At 36.3% G+C, this 15,260-nt stretch overlaps 1 non-coding gene across 1 annotated transcript; it reads left to right on the top strand.

Annotated features, from left to right (window-relative positions):
• The first annotated feature begins 14,940 nt into the window (after nucleotides 1-14,940).
• LOC145560982 (small nucleolar RNA R71) lies at nucleotides 14,941-15,046 on the top strand. Its single transcript, XR_014093569.1, has one exon. It is a non-coding gene; the product is annotated as a small nucleolar RNA R71 (small nucleolar RNA).
• The last annotated feature ends 214 nt before the right edge of the window (nucleotides 15,047-15,260 follow it).

Below are 15,260 nucleotides of genomic sequence, written 5' to 3'. Positions count from 1 at the left end.
GTTTTCGGACGATTTTTCTCTATAAATAGGGTCGATATTTTCTTTTTTTCAATCACCAACAATCATCTATTCTAAGATTGTTCTTTCTCTATCTTTTTAAGCCTTGCCTTTTTAAATAAAATATTTCTCCATCACGAGACTTAGACACACCTAGCTAGGGTCGAAGTTTCCTTTGCCCTAGAGGTGAAAGGTTGATAATTTATGAGGGTTTAGTCTCAAATCCCTATTTCAAATATTTAAATTTATTGTTTAGTTTAATATTTTTATTAAAGTTACTAACGTGTGTATTGTTTTCATAGAAAGAGATACGAGGCAACAAAGTAAGTACGTTTAGTGTTATATATCTTTAGAAAGCACACTTAGATTATTTTAATTCCTAGTATCATGTTATGATGTCTTTTATTGTTTTCTAGTATCATGCTTAGGTTGCTTCCTGTTTCTTATATCATGTATGTCTCTAGTAATATGATAGGGTTAAAGCTTTGATTTTTAATGTTTAGTGACATGCTAGGATTTGTTATTAATCTTGTTAGTATTATGCCTAGGATCCTGCTAATATTATTATACTTTGATGAGATTGTTGATATTATGATGATGAATTGTTGTTATCAATATTATTATGTTGCTTGATATTATTGTTATTGCTTGATCACGTCCTCTCTTGCAGGTTTAAAGGAAATTTGTACTTGAAATCACGCTTAAATAATTAATAATTTAAATTAGGCTAATATGATTTTAATTCAAGTGGTCGCCAATGATAGATTTATTTGTGCATTAATAATCAACCAACTTATATTAAATAGGTTTAGGGTTAATATATTTATTGTACGTCAGTTAAAAAGCGCACATGAATATGTAAAGAATAAAGTAGAAACCTATTTAGGGCAGGTTCAATCTCTTTTAGGTTAGATTTGTACTTTCATCCCCGAATATCTAGTCATGGTTCAGGACCACTATGGAGTTAGTGATCTCTTGGATTGTGAAGGGGTGTAACCTTCACCTTATGAACGGATTACAAGTTCCTAAAACTTGTTGGCGACTCTTTTGCTCTAGCTTCCTTCCCTTTGGACGCTACCATGCTTAAGTGTATGATCACAGTGGGGCTCAAGTGTGGGATGCTTGAAATATTCCCTACAAATATATATATATTTTCTTTCTATTTTGAGAAAAGAATCGGAATTTTAGAGAGAGAATTTGTTAGAGAATTAGAGAGAGAAGTTTATTTTTGGAATTTCAAGTTCTTAGATTTTAGAGAGATAAACTTGATGATTTGATGATTGCTACATTTGATCTCTTTGTTCTTTGAATACAAGCACATTTCCTTTGATTTTGATCAAATTTTGTACGAATATTCTTCTCTTTAATCGAATCTTTGCATTTGATTTTGATAATTTGTTAAAATTTCAAGTTTATTGATTGATTTGATTGTTGATAGGATAATTCCAAAGATGATAATGATTTTGATGATTTGTTTAGCTTTGTTCTTTATTTTCACCATGTGTAGTGAGTATATTCTTTGCTAGGGAAGTGGTGAAGCATGCATAAATGATAGATCATAGCTAATTAGTGGATTTTGATTGATTGATATTGTGATTAAATTAGTTGATAGAAATTGTGCATGTGTTTGAGTTGTTAAGGAGTAGCTAACCTTGATTTTCAAGCTAGATTTCATTGTGATTCTCCAATGATACGACATATTTATTTGGAAATTCCATTTATCGATTGAACTTGATTTGTAATAATCCTTGCTAGTCATTCATAGCGACCCCTAGTTTGACGCCTAGGAAATAGCCTATCGAGTCCTTTTGATTGCAATTGCTATTTTCCCTTACAATGTTTGATTAATCAATCTCCCATCCAATTAGGATTTCTATTATGAGTGAATTTGGATCCTAAATCCCTAGTGTTTGTGATATTGATTTTCATACTTGATTGATTTTTGAACCTAGTCTAAATAAAACCATTTTCAATCTCTTCGAAAAAGCTTAATGCAAGACTATAGCACTTGACCCTACATTCCTCGTGGATCGACCTCGACTTACCCAATACTACATATATGTGTATCCAAGTTAAAAAATTTTGTTGATGAGGTTTGAGCAACTAACGGCATGCTTGGATCGCCCATCAGACTAGGCCATTCACAGCTAGAATTAGGCCATTTTTCAACGAAAACATTCCGACTGACCAAAAATTCGGTAAAAAAATTCAAAATTTCCTATGGAATTTAATACGTGGGAAAATTCCAATGGAATAATTTTCTGTCGAAAATTAATATTCCGTAATAAGTACCAATTTTCGACTGAAAATAATTTCGTCAAAAAATTATCTTGTCGTATCTACCTCGGATAATCCTTGGCATCTTTGAATCGTTGGGACAGCTCGTTCAACTTCTTAAGAGGCTTCCCAGTTTCCCCCTAGCCATTTTCGATTTCTCAATGAGTTTTGACTAGTTCATCTGAGGCACTTGTGGTTGAAAGGAATGGTGTTGTTTGTGTGTATTATTTCGATAGAGGGTTCAGAATTAATTAGGAAAGTTAATTATTCAACGAGGTTATGTGATCGAAATGCCTAGCTAGAGGCTGCTTCTGATCAGTAATATTAATTATAACTTGCTCTTGATTAAAGCCTTTAGTTCACACCCCATCGTGTAACCTAACTGAAGTGACGAATAAATCTGAAGGATTAAATAAGTCGATAAAGAATTTGTTTACTTGCTATTTGTTTATATCTGCCTTGTTGAGCGTTTTGTTGAGCAATCCATCCCCCGTCACTAGACTCGGGTGAGTTATATACTTGTTATTTGTTTATATCTACCTTGTATTGTTACTGACATTATTTCTTTGACCGTTCTCGCGTCAGGTGGTGACGGCGATGGCGAGGTGCATAGATGATCTAGGGCGAAGACTAGGTCGTTGAAAACTAATCTACCCTCGGTTAAAACAAAATTTGTAATTTCTCAACACACCCCCATACCAAGCATAGATTAAGTCGAGGATCGAACCACTAGGAATGGAAGGTGAATGCTAATGTCAAAGCTAAGCTATTTTGAAGCAATGAAGTGCGGTGTGTCTATTCTACCAATCAAACAATTGAAATGAAATCAAATTTATCAAGCACTAGGGTATAAATCCACATAAACTCGTAATTAATTCAACTAATTGGGATTTGAGATGACTAAGTCAAGTGTTGCGAGGGAAAATTAATTAAGCAATCAAGAGAGTACGGTAGGCTAATCTCCTAAAGGTGAAACTAGCGCCAACTACGAGAGACTCTAGCTAAGAAACTTGCAAACCAACTCAATTGACAAATGTAAGCCACAAATCAATTTTCCGTATCAATGTGAATTTCCAATGCAATCTAGTGTGAGAAACTAGGTTGATCACTCCTAAATTAAACACACACATGCACATAATCAATCAACCAATTTAATCACAACATCAACTCCTTCAATTCCCCCCAATAAGCATAAATCCATTACTCATATATGCTTCACCATTTCCCTAGCAAGAAAACTACTCACTATTCATGGAATCAATATCAAACCAAACTAAACGACAAATTCATCATTATCATATTAATAAAAAAATATACCAATTCAAAAATCAATCAACTTGAACAATTAACAAAGAAATTGAGATCAAAACTAAGATTGCATTAAAGTAAATAAATCCTTATAAGCTTGCTTCAAGTCAATGGAGAAAACACTTGGAAGCATTAATCTTCAATCATCAATCAAAAACTTCTCTCTCTACAAACTACAGTTTCTCTCTCTAAAAATCTAACCTAATTCTATTCTAATTTTTGAAAAAATTAAAACTCCCCCTTAAAATAGAATGAAAATCTATATATAGGAAAACTAAGAGAAATTAGTTAGATCGTCCCCAAATAAACCCGTACAGGCGCGGCCAACTATAAGAGAGAACGTGGCCGCGTAAATCTTGGTACGGAACAGAGACCCGTATAGGCGCGCCCGCGCTCGCGCCATCAGGCCACGCTGCCGTGACACAGCCGCACGTGCCCGCGCTTGGGAACAGGGAAGATCTCTTCCCTATCATGTCAATGCTCCTCGTGCACTCCACTTAATGCTCTTGATAAAAACGGGACCTTGTAGTTTCTAAACTCCATATTTGTGGGTTCAACACAAGAAATCACGCCCCCACGGCTTGAATGAACAGCTTAAGGACTTTAGGAACTTGCACTTCTCCATGCTTGAGCTTCAGAAGGAGAACATTAGACATCCTAATCAATGCCAAACTTGGGAAGAGGCCTCGGGAAACTTGGATAACGACCATAAATTGAAAAATAAAGGAAAACAAGCAAAAAAAAAAAAAATAACCAAATAAACCAAGAAATGCATAAAGAAAAGAAATCCAACTAAGAAAATGCAAACAAAAAGAAATAAGGAGTAAAATTAAGGAAAAGCTAAGTAAAAGAGCTATAGAATAACATGAAATTCACCTTAAAAAGAACCAAATGAGTGCCATAAATGACAGTCATCAAATTCCCCCAAGGTAAACTTTTGCTCGTCCTCGAGCAAAACAAAGCAAGAAAGAATAAGGATGAAAGACTTATTAAAAAAAAAAAAAGAAAGACATAACACGGGAATATACACTAAGACTCACTACCGTAGGAATCACGGTTTTTTTTAGTTACAACAAGCCCTTTAAACCCTAAAGTCGCCTATGAGGACGAGTGAGGTCTCGTAAAGGTTTCCTAAGAGCTTAACCTATAACTCTCCACCAACATACATGAGGCAAACCACAAAAAGGAAAGTAAAAGAAAAAAAAGACAAAATTGAAACCTTTACGAATTGGACTTTACAAAATGACCACATTTCAAATGAATAAACATCTTTCTTAAGCAAATAAGGGTATGCACGTTTCAAGATATCCGAGGTTGATTGAAACATAGAGTATGCTAAGCATAGAGAACTAGTTATCACAATTCACCTTCATCCCGTTTGATCTTACTACGTTCCTCCGATAATATGAAATATCCCTCTAATGAGAATCTCAATAGCTCCTCAAAGGAGCCGGAAAATAACGCATTTTTCGGCTACATGACGTCTTGACTAAACATCCCCTCTCTTTAGGAATTAACTCATAATGCCTTCTATCGAAATTTGACTCAACCTCTAGGTCATAAGGTCTTTCCTAATGGTTGTAACATAAGGGAAAAAGGTTAGGGGTAGGCTAAAATTTTAAAATTTGGGTGTACACCTAGGTGATGAAGCGAATATTGGCCAAACCTCGACACCAAAACCAAGAAGTCACCAAACAAAAACAAATTAACACCCCCAAGCTTATTCAAAGCTATATCCAATAGCATATATACAAAAAGCGTAAACGCTTCTCCCCTAAGCTAAAAGGAAGCATTGTCCTCAATGCTTGAAGAGGAAAAGAGTCACATCAAATTATTTTTGGAATTTTCTCATTTTTAACTATCTTTCTTTTTATTTTTTTAATATTTTTTCATTTCTGTAAAAGTAATTGTCCATGCCTTTTTAATTTAGGACAACTTTTACAATTATGCATTTATTAAGTCCTCGCCTTTTTTTACTTAGGACGACTTTTACAATTAATCACTTGCCATTATTCACACAATTATACACAAAACACAAGCTTGCTTACAAAAGTAACCAATATTCATACTTATATACCACAAACTCCAAAAACATGGCCATTTGCTTCACAAAAACCAAAAATGGAACAAAAAGAAACAAAAAGGCTCAAAGTTCTAAAGATGTGGCTTGAAAAGAAGGGAAAAGACACAAATGGTTAGCAAGAAGGCAATTGAAACCCAATTAACTAAAAGAAGAAAATTATCCTAGAAAAGAAAAATTACCACCCCTAAAAGATGCCTTTGTCATCCCTAGATGGTTCAGTCTCGTGTTTGAGAATTATTAGTCAAGATTCAAGATTAGATCCGCAATAGTCAAGGATCCATGCCACTCATGCAAAATACGTAGAAGGCTTGAAAAATGATGAATCTCACATGGATGTAGCAAAAACTCACTATAAGGTGTCAAATCGATCATAGGAAGCAACTACCAACATGCCACAAACAAGTAGAATCCGGTTTCATGATCCTCTTAGTTCTAAAACATGCTACCTTAGCATACACCTATCATATAATCAACCAAGCATATTCTCAAACCGTGCATACCCATACCATTTAGGAAGATGTACATTCAAAAGCAGAAATCGGGTGTATATAGTCAAATTCAGAAGAAAAACAAAAGGTGAAAAATAAAACCTCAAAACATACAAAACACCAAAAACAAGAAGAAAGAAAAATAAAAGATATGAAAGGAGAAAAAAAAACATAGATAAAGGAAAAGAAGGAAAATAAAGAATGGAACGAATATGCAAGTTAAACATGTAATTCCCAATCAACAAACAAGTTATCAAATGACAACATCACCAATGATCCCAAATACTCTAGGTGTTAAAAGCATCCATCCTCGAACCATTCAACTTTTCCTAAAACTAATCCTAAACTATGCATCCAAGAAAATAAAAAGAGAATAAATAAAAATAAGAAAGATCTCACCGGGTATTCCAAGCAATGTGAAAGAGTAAGAAATAAAGCAAACACAAACCGTCAGGATACTCCAAAAGCAAATGCAAGGATAACATACCAAGAGAAAAAATAAAGCTATATACAGAAACAAAATTGTTAGTAACTTCCATACAAAATCAAACAACATCATACGTGACAGAAATAGTTAGAGAAGCAAACAGAGAATCATATAGCAAAGAGAAAAATCAGCCAATTAGAGAGCAATCAATCATCAGGAAGACAGAAATCAAGAACTAAATCATCAATATATCATCAGCAGCAGAAACTATCAAACAGATTACAAAACCAAGAAGCATCAGCAGAATACTATCGAAGGGAACAGATAGCAGCATAAATCATCAGCACAAAAAAACACCAGGTGTGAGATAAAGCCAAAGTGAACCATAAAAGCAAAGGAGAGACAAAAGAAGCGCATCAGACATAAGAATATTCCCCCAAGCTTAAAATGAGCTACCCCCCCCAAGCTAAAACCAAGCTATAAGCTGGGAAAGAAACAAAGGAAAAACACAAAAGAATAAAAGGGAGGGTAGCTAATATGGTATTACTCGGCACTATGGTAAGGGGTAGAATGAGTACTCCCCTCACCAACATCAGAAGAAACCTTGCTAGAAACATCATCCATGAGCATAGGGCCCTTACCCTTAAACCTTCTCGCCTTCTCAACTCTATTCCTAGCAAAAAGGTGGGACCAATCAGTTTCTAAACCCCAAGAATGTGGGTTCAACACTAGATTTTCATGAACCCACCATTTAAACCCCACAAAACTTCAATTTTTAAGCATACTTCCAATTCATCAACATGAGCACTTTCTCTTCAAAATAGGCACCAAAATTGTTGGAAATCTAATCAAAACCACCTAAAAACACAATCAAGAAAAGAAATCAAATAAGAATAGAAACAACAAAAATCAAGGAAAATAGAGAAAATGGTTAGAAATTCGAGTTGCATCCCGAAAAGCGCTTGTTCATTGTCATTAGCTTGACGTTCTCCATCCTTCAAGGTGGATCATAAAGAGTCAGATCATGAACAACCCCCACAAAAACTCCATCATAGTAGCGCTTGAGCCTATGACCATTGACTTTGAAAGTTCTTGAAAAATCCAAAGGAGATATTTCAACCGCACCATTAGGAAAAACCTCTTGAACAACAAGAGGACCACTCCAACGAGACATTAGCTTCCCGGGAAATAATCTTATCCTAAATTTGTAACGGAGGACCTTGTCACCAACATTATACTCCTTCTTCTCAATAAGTTTATCATGCACTTCCTTAGTGCCAGTCTTGTACATTGTTGCACAATCATATGCATCTAATCAAGTTCTTCCAACTCATGGAGATCAAGCCAACGTTGCTCACCTGCACTTGCCAAATTGAAATTGATTTTCTTGATAGCCCAATGAGTACGATGCCCACGTTCGACCGGAAGATGACAAGACTTCCCATAAATCAAGCGGTAACGAGTAGTGCCAATAGGAGTTTTGAAAGCCGTTATATATGCCCACAAGGCATCATCTAGCTTATTCGACCAATCCTTCCTATTTCTTGCGACCGTCTTATCATGAATCAATTTTATTTGATGGTTAGACACTTCGACTTGCCCACTAGTTTGAGGGTGATAGGGGAGCCCGAAACGTTGATTTACTCTATGTTTCTTCAGCATCTTGCGGAAGGCGTTATGCACAAAATGAGATCCATTATCACTAATAACCGCCTTTTGGATGCCAAACCGTGGGAAAATTATCTTCTTGAACATCTTCATTGCTACATTATGGTCATTTGTACGTGAAGCAATAGCTTGCACCCATTTTAACAAATAACCGACGACAACAAGGATGTATTGATTCCCATATGAAGTAGGAAAATGACCCATGAAGTCTATTCCCCATACATATAAAATTTCCAACTCTAGAATGGGTTGTTGGCCCATTTCGTTTCTCTTTGAAATGTTTCCGGTCGTTTGGCATCGGTCACAACTCTTGACAAACTCCCAATAAACATTCTTAAAGAGATTTGGCCACCATAATCTGCATTGGAGCACCTTCTAAGCCGTTTTTGAGACACCCATGTGACCCCCACTCGGATCCAAGTTGCACATCTTCAATACACTAGGAAACTCCTCATTTGGAACACGTCTCCTCAACAACCCATCAACACCCCTTTTATACAAAATCGGTTCATCCCAAACATAATGCCTAGCCTCTCTTTTGAGCTTCTTTCTTTGATTCCTGGAAAATGAAGGAGGAAACTCCCCACAAGCAAGATAGTTCACCAAATTGGCAAACCATGGGAGTTCCTTCACATTTATAGCATACAAAGAATCATCTAACATTCTATTTTCATTGGGATACCCATCATCTTGAACTTGAAAATCCTCAAGTCTAGATAGATGATCGCTACTACATTCTCCGCTCCTTTATTATTTCTAATCTCAAGGTTAAAAGTTTGAAGTTCTAACACCCAACGAATTAGTATTGGCTTTGATTCCTTCTTCCCAAAAAGGTATTTTAGGGCCGCATGATCGGTGAAAACAATTGTTTTAGAACCTCACAAATAACAACAAAATTTTTCAAAGGAATGAACAATAGGTGAGAACTCCTTCTTTGTTGTAATGTAATTCCGTTGAGCTCCATTTAGAGTCTTGGACATATAATAAATCATATGAACTTTCTTATCAACTCTTTGACCTAAAACTCCTCCAATAGCCGTATCACTTGCATCACACATCAACTCAAATGGCAAATCCCATCTTGGAGTTTGAACAATTGGAGTGGAGATTAGAGCTTTCTTCAACTTATTGATTTCCTACAAACACTTGTCATTGAATACAAACTCGACACCCTTTTGAAGATAATCATTGAGGGGCTTTGCATTGAGTGAAAAATCTTTAATGAATCTTCTATAGAACCCGGCATGGCCCAAAAATGATCTCACACCTTTCGCATTAACTGGAGGTGGCAACTTTTCGATAACCTCAATCTTCGCCTTGTCAACCTCTATGCCCTTGTGGGAAATTTTGTGCCCAAGGACTATTCCTTCTTCAACCATAAAATGGCATTTTTTCCAATTTAACACCAGGTTCACTTTCTACATCTTGCCAAACACTTTTCAAGATTTTCGAGGCATGCTTCAAAGGAAACTCCACGTACAGAAAAATCATCCAAAAAAACCTCCATCTCCTTCTTCAACATATCTCCAAAGATACTCATCATACACCGTTGGAAAGTGGCGAGAGCATTGTAAAGGCCGAAAGGCATTCTCCTATAGGCAAAGGTACCATAGGAACAAGTAAAAGTAGTTTTCCCTTGGTCATCGTAATGAATAGGAATTTGGAAAAATCCCGAGTAACCATCAAGGAAATAATAGTACTTGTGCCTCGTTAGTCTTTCAAGCATTTGATCAATGAAAGGAAGGGGGAAGTGATCTTTCTTAGTTGATGTGCTTAGACGTCTATAGTCTATACACATACGCCAAACGGTGACTGTCCTTGTTGGAATAAGCTCACCACTTTCATTCTTAACGACGGTCATGCCTCCCTTCTTTGGAACGACATGAACAGGTGAGACCCATCTAGAGCTTGAGATGTGGAATATGATTCCCGCATCTAAAAGCTTACTAATCTCTTTCTTCACTACCTCCCCCATTTGGGGATGTAATTTCCATTGTCGTTCAATAGAAGGAAGGGAACCCTCCTCAAGAGTTATGTGGTGCGTACATAAAGCGAGGCTTATACCTTTGAGGCTATCAATGGTATAACCCAATGCATCTTGGTGCTTTTTCAAAACATCGCATAATGCTTGAGCTTGGCTTTCACTCAAAGATGCGCTAACAATCACGGGGTAAGTAGAATTTTTGCTTAAGAATTCATACCTAAGGTGTGATGGTAAAAGTTTGAGCTCTACCATAGGAACACATTTACCTTCCTTGGTCGAAGCCGCTTGCAAAGCCTCTTGCCTTGAGATTTTCATGCAAATTTTCTCATCACTTCCTTCAACGCTCCCATCTAACAAGTTCTCATACAAAGCCATGTCCTTGCTAGGAGCACCTATCTTTTCTTTGTTCAACAAAACACACTCTAGAGGATCATTAGTTGTGAGCAAGTGCTCATGAATTGAATGTACAAGATTATCTAAAATTTCAACTCTCATGCAATTCTCAAGAGATGAAGAAGGATATTTCATAATTTAATTCAAATCAAATTCAACTCCCTCATCTCCAATTTTAAGTGAAATCTTAGCACTTTTGACATAAATAAAAGCACCCGAAGTAGCAAGAAATGGTCTACCAAGAATAATAGGAATTGTAGAATCCTCATCTATGTCAAGGACCACAAAATCTACCAGAATGATGAACTTTCCTACCCTTAAGGGAACATTCTCTACCTTGCCCCTTGGGATCCTAATTTATCTATCGGCTGATCGAGGTTAAAAGTAGATCGTTAAGCTACCACCCTAACCAAATTAATCATTTATAATACCTAAACTTACACTAAACTAGTTAGTGGCAAGTAAAGGGTCGAACCCAAAAGGACTAAGTGTACTAATTTTTTCAAACTAGACTAGTAGGAAAGGTCGTGAGATAAAGAGATGTTAAACTAAGCACTACTAAGAGCAATTAACAAAAACTAGGGAAAGTGGAATCCAATCACATCAATGCATTAAACAACATCAAAGAAATAGATGAAATTGACTTCGATTAGGAACATCAACACATTTAACTCACTCTCGCACAATTAAGCATGTTAATTATCCTACTAAACTAATTCACTCTCGTGCAACTAGCCTAGCAAAGGTATGGAAGAATTTAGGGCTCTCAACCAACTCACTCTCGCACAATTGATTGAAAGCACAGTTAACAGCATAGAATTGATTAGCTAGAAAGGTTCTAATCCATAAAAGCATCATCCATACACAATAATCAGGAAACAATTTCATACTAATCACAATCAATCATTCAATTCATTAATATAACCTTCATCCAATTCCCTAGAACAAGACGTAAGCTAACATAATTCAGAAAGACATGGAAAACAAGGTAAAATAAGAATAAAAACAAGATTAAACAAAAAAGAATTAATCTAATTAAATCAACAAACAAAAAGCAAATACTAAGAATTAAGCAAAGAAATAAAGATGAGAGAAAGTTAGAAAATGCTCATTGAATAGATGAGAAGAAGTTCCACAAAGTTGCTTCTTCAACCTCTCAAAAACTCCATGGAAATCCAAGCTTTCTCTCTCTACACTACTCTTAAACTAACCCTAAGAGAAAGAAAATAAAATTAGGCTAAACTAATCTAATCCATCTAAAATAAAATGTTGATTGAAAGTTTTGAGAAAATAACCCCAAAGGGGTATTTATAATACAAGCTAAGAAAATAAAATAAATTAAAATAAAATAGAAATTAAACTAATTAAAATAAATAAAAATAACAAAACTAAAAAAATAAAAAGAAAAAAAAAAACCAAAAATCCCCAATTCCCCCTTAAACCCACAAATCCAGCAGACCCCAAATCCCCTTCTCTTCGTGGTTGCTATGATCTTTCATCACCATCACGCATCATCTTCACCCTTCATCAAAAATCATCATCAAGCATCATCACATCGCAGCCGTCCGATTTTCATTAAAAGTCACGCGCAAAGCTCGTGAAATGGTTTGGTCGAACCATGGGTTGGTGCGGCCGAACTACGGGGTTGGTTCGGTCGAACCATGGGTGTGTTCCACCACACCTCTTCAAATTACTAAACCTCAAAAATTTCTGACTCGAACTTCGACCGAAATCTTATTGGGTTTGCTCGAACCCAATTGAACTTGAATTGCTCTGAATTTGCTCTAATTTGGGGCTGTTGTTGATTGAGTTGAATTGTACATGGGTTGATGCGATTTTTGGCCGCTGCTGTGTAGGCTTTTATTGGTGGCTAACGGTGGTTCTGGGTGGTGGTGATTGGAGGTGTTTTGGTGGTGTATTGGTTGTTGGATATGCGTGGGTGAGTTGGTCGATGTGGGCTGGTAACGGGGCTGATTGGAGTTGCGTGGTGGAGCAGGGGAGTTGTTAGGTGGGTGTGTGGCTGGAGATTGGTGTGATTGGAGGTTGTTTGGTGGTGATTGATGGCGGTTTTGGCGGTGGCTGGTGTTGTGGGTTGCGAAGAGATGTTGCTGCCATTGCTGTTATTGTTGTTGTTGTTGTGGCTGGTGGTGTGTGGTGGTAAGGGAGTTGCGTGGGTGCAGGGGAACAGCAGGGGAGAAGCTGTGTGGTGGAGATTAAGGAATGGTGTGGTGTATGATAAGCTGGCAGCAGCAAGAGGTTAGGGGCAGCAGCTTATAAGAATTTTGTTGAACTTGATTGACTCGGGTCCTGAACTTCCAATGCAAACCATTTGACTTTGAAATCCATGCTTCAACCCGAAAACATACCTACACAACCAAAAAAACCAAGAGAAATTGGGACAAAAACTAAAATAATAAAATAAAACGAAGTAAAATAAAATAAAATACGAAACTAAAAAAAATAAGAAAACGAGATAAAAAGAGAAATTATTAAAAATAAAAACTAAGAAATTAAACTACAAACATTAAAAGTAAGAAAAATAAAATAAAATACAAAATTAAACCAAAAACTATTAAAAATTACAAAAATACTTAAAATAAAGATAAAAGGCGAGAATAAGCAAATAATAGAAATAAAGGATAAAAAAGGGTTAATTTTTGAAAAATAAGCCAAAAAACGACTCAATAAATACCCTAAAAGTGACATAAAAGTCACTTATCATCGGCTAATTACAAGGTAATGTTGGTAGGTAAAAGTTCTCCCTTCTCTAGTCTTTGATATGCCGAGTATGGCATAATGCTAACACTAGCTCCTAAATCACACAAGGCATTATCAATTTGCATTTTATAAATAGCATAAGGGATAGAAAAGTTTCCGGGATCCTTCAACTTTGGTGAGATTTTGTTCATTATGATTGCACTACAATTCTCGGTCAAGTTAACCGTTTTCGCCACATCATATGTTCTTTTTCCACTCAAAATCTCCTTAAGAAACTTTGCATAATTTGGCATTTGTTCTACCACATCGGTAAAAGAAAGAGTCAGATGAAGTTGTCTAAGCATCTCTATAAATTTCCCAAATCGCTCGTCTAACTTATGCCTATTAAACTTTTAGGGTTAAGGGAACTTAGGCTTGTAAACTTCTCTTTCTCTCTCTTTCACCTTCTCAACTTGTTCCTTATTAAATTCCTCAACTAGAGTATTCTCGTCTCCCTCACTTTCAATTTAGCCATTGCAAGGACTATCTTTAGCATCACTCTTCTTAGAGATTTCACTCTTAAGGACCATATCACTTCTAGTGACAATAGCATTCATAGGGCTCTTAGGATCTAAGCTTGGTGAAGTCAAAGAAGAAAGATTTGTAAATTCCTTAACCTCACTAGCCAATTGAGAAATTTGGGTCTCCAACCCCTTATGGAAAGTTAACATGTCATTGAATTTCTCATTGCTTAGGGTCATGTAGGTGTCCAACAATTTGACTTGCCTCTCTATCACACCTTCCAAGAAACTCCTTCAGGAAAATGATTGATCATACAAATTATCACTATGCTCTTGGGTATTCGGAATAACCTCTACGTTGATTTTGGCCACTATCGTGATTATAGTTACCATAACCTTGGTTATAATCCCCATATCCTTGGCCATGAATTTGACCATTATAACTATGGTTGTTATAGCTACCACAATTCCCTTAGATTCCATGGTTTCTATAACCGCCATTTTGGTTATAATTATCATAGTTCATTTTGTTGTGATATTTCCTACTTCCAACATTCCTTTGAGCATCAAATCTAGGTCCAACAATGTTGTTAGCAACTAAGTTCACATGTTCATTATCACTCCCAACATATTCATTACAAGGAACATTAGGGCAAATAGAAGCATCATGGTCATTCATTCCACACAAATCACAAAACCAACATTCTCTAATCATGCAACAAGAAGAAGGAAGAGATTTAGAGGAAGAAGAAGTACCTCTCCCCTTAATTTGGGAAGGAAGAATTGGTGCTTGTGAGGTCGCGCTCTCGAGCTTATACATGATAGAAACTACCTCCTTTCCTAAATCCGATATTTGAGTCAACAAATTGTTGATAGCATTGAGTTGTTCCATTGAGCATCACATTGTTTTAAGCTTGTTTATCGACTCCTTCTCACCATCTTGCCATTCCATGTAGTTTCTAACTACATCCTCAATGATACCTACAACCTTTTCCTCGGTCTTATTCATGATTGGGTCTCCGGCTCCGGCATCTAGACTTGCCCTCCCTTGAGGACTCAAACCGCCATAAAAAATTTTAATGATTAGGTAAGTGGGGATCCCATGGTCAGGACACTCACGTTGATACTCTTTGTATCTCTCCCATGCTTCATAAAGGCTTTCACTAGATTTTTGCTTGAAACCTTGAATCAAAGCTCTTGCCTCCACCGTTTTCTTTTGAGGGAAGAAACAGGAAAGGAATTCCTTGGTGACTTCTTCCCAAGTTTTCAAAGAATTCGGCTTCACTTCCTTATCTAGCCAATCTTAAGCTCTTCCAATTAGAGAAAAAGGAAATAGCTTAAGCCTTATGAATTCTTAAGCAACCCCGTTCACCTTAATTGTGTTGCAAAATTTCTCGAATTCCTTAAGATGATTTAG

This window comes from Chenopodium album, chromosome 9, assembly GCF_948465745.1.
Source record: "Chenopodium album chromosome 9, dcCheAlbu1.1, whole genome shotgun sequence".
NCBI lineage: Eukaryota > Viridiplantae > Streptophyta > Magnoliopsida > Caryophyllales > Amaranthaceae > Chenopodium > Chenopodium album.
The sequence above is the reverse complement of the archived record's forward strand: the minus strand, read 5'-3'. Positions and strand labels throughout refer to the sequence as shown.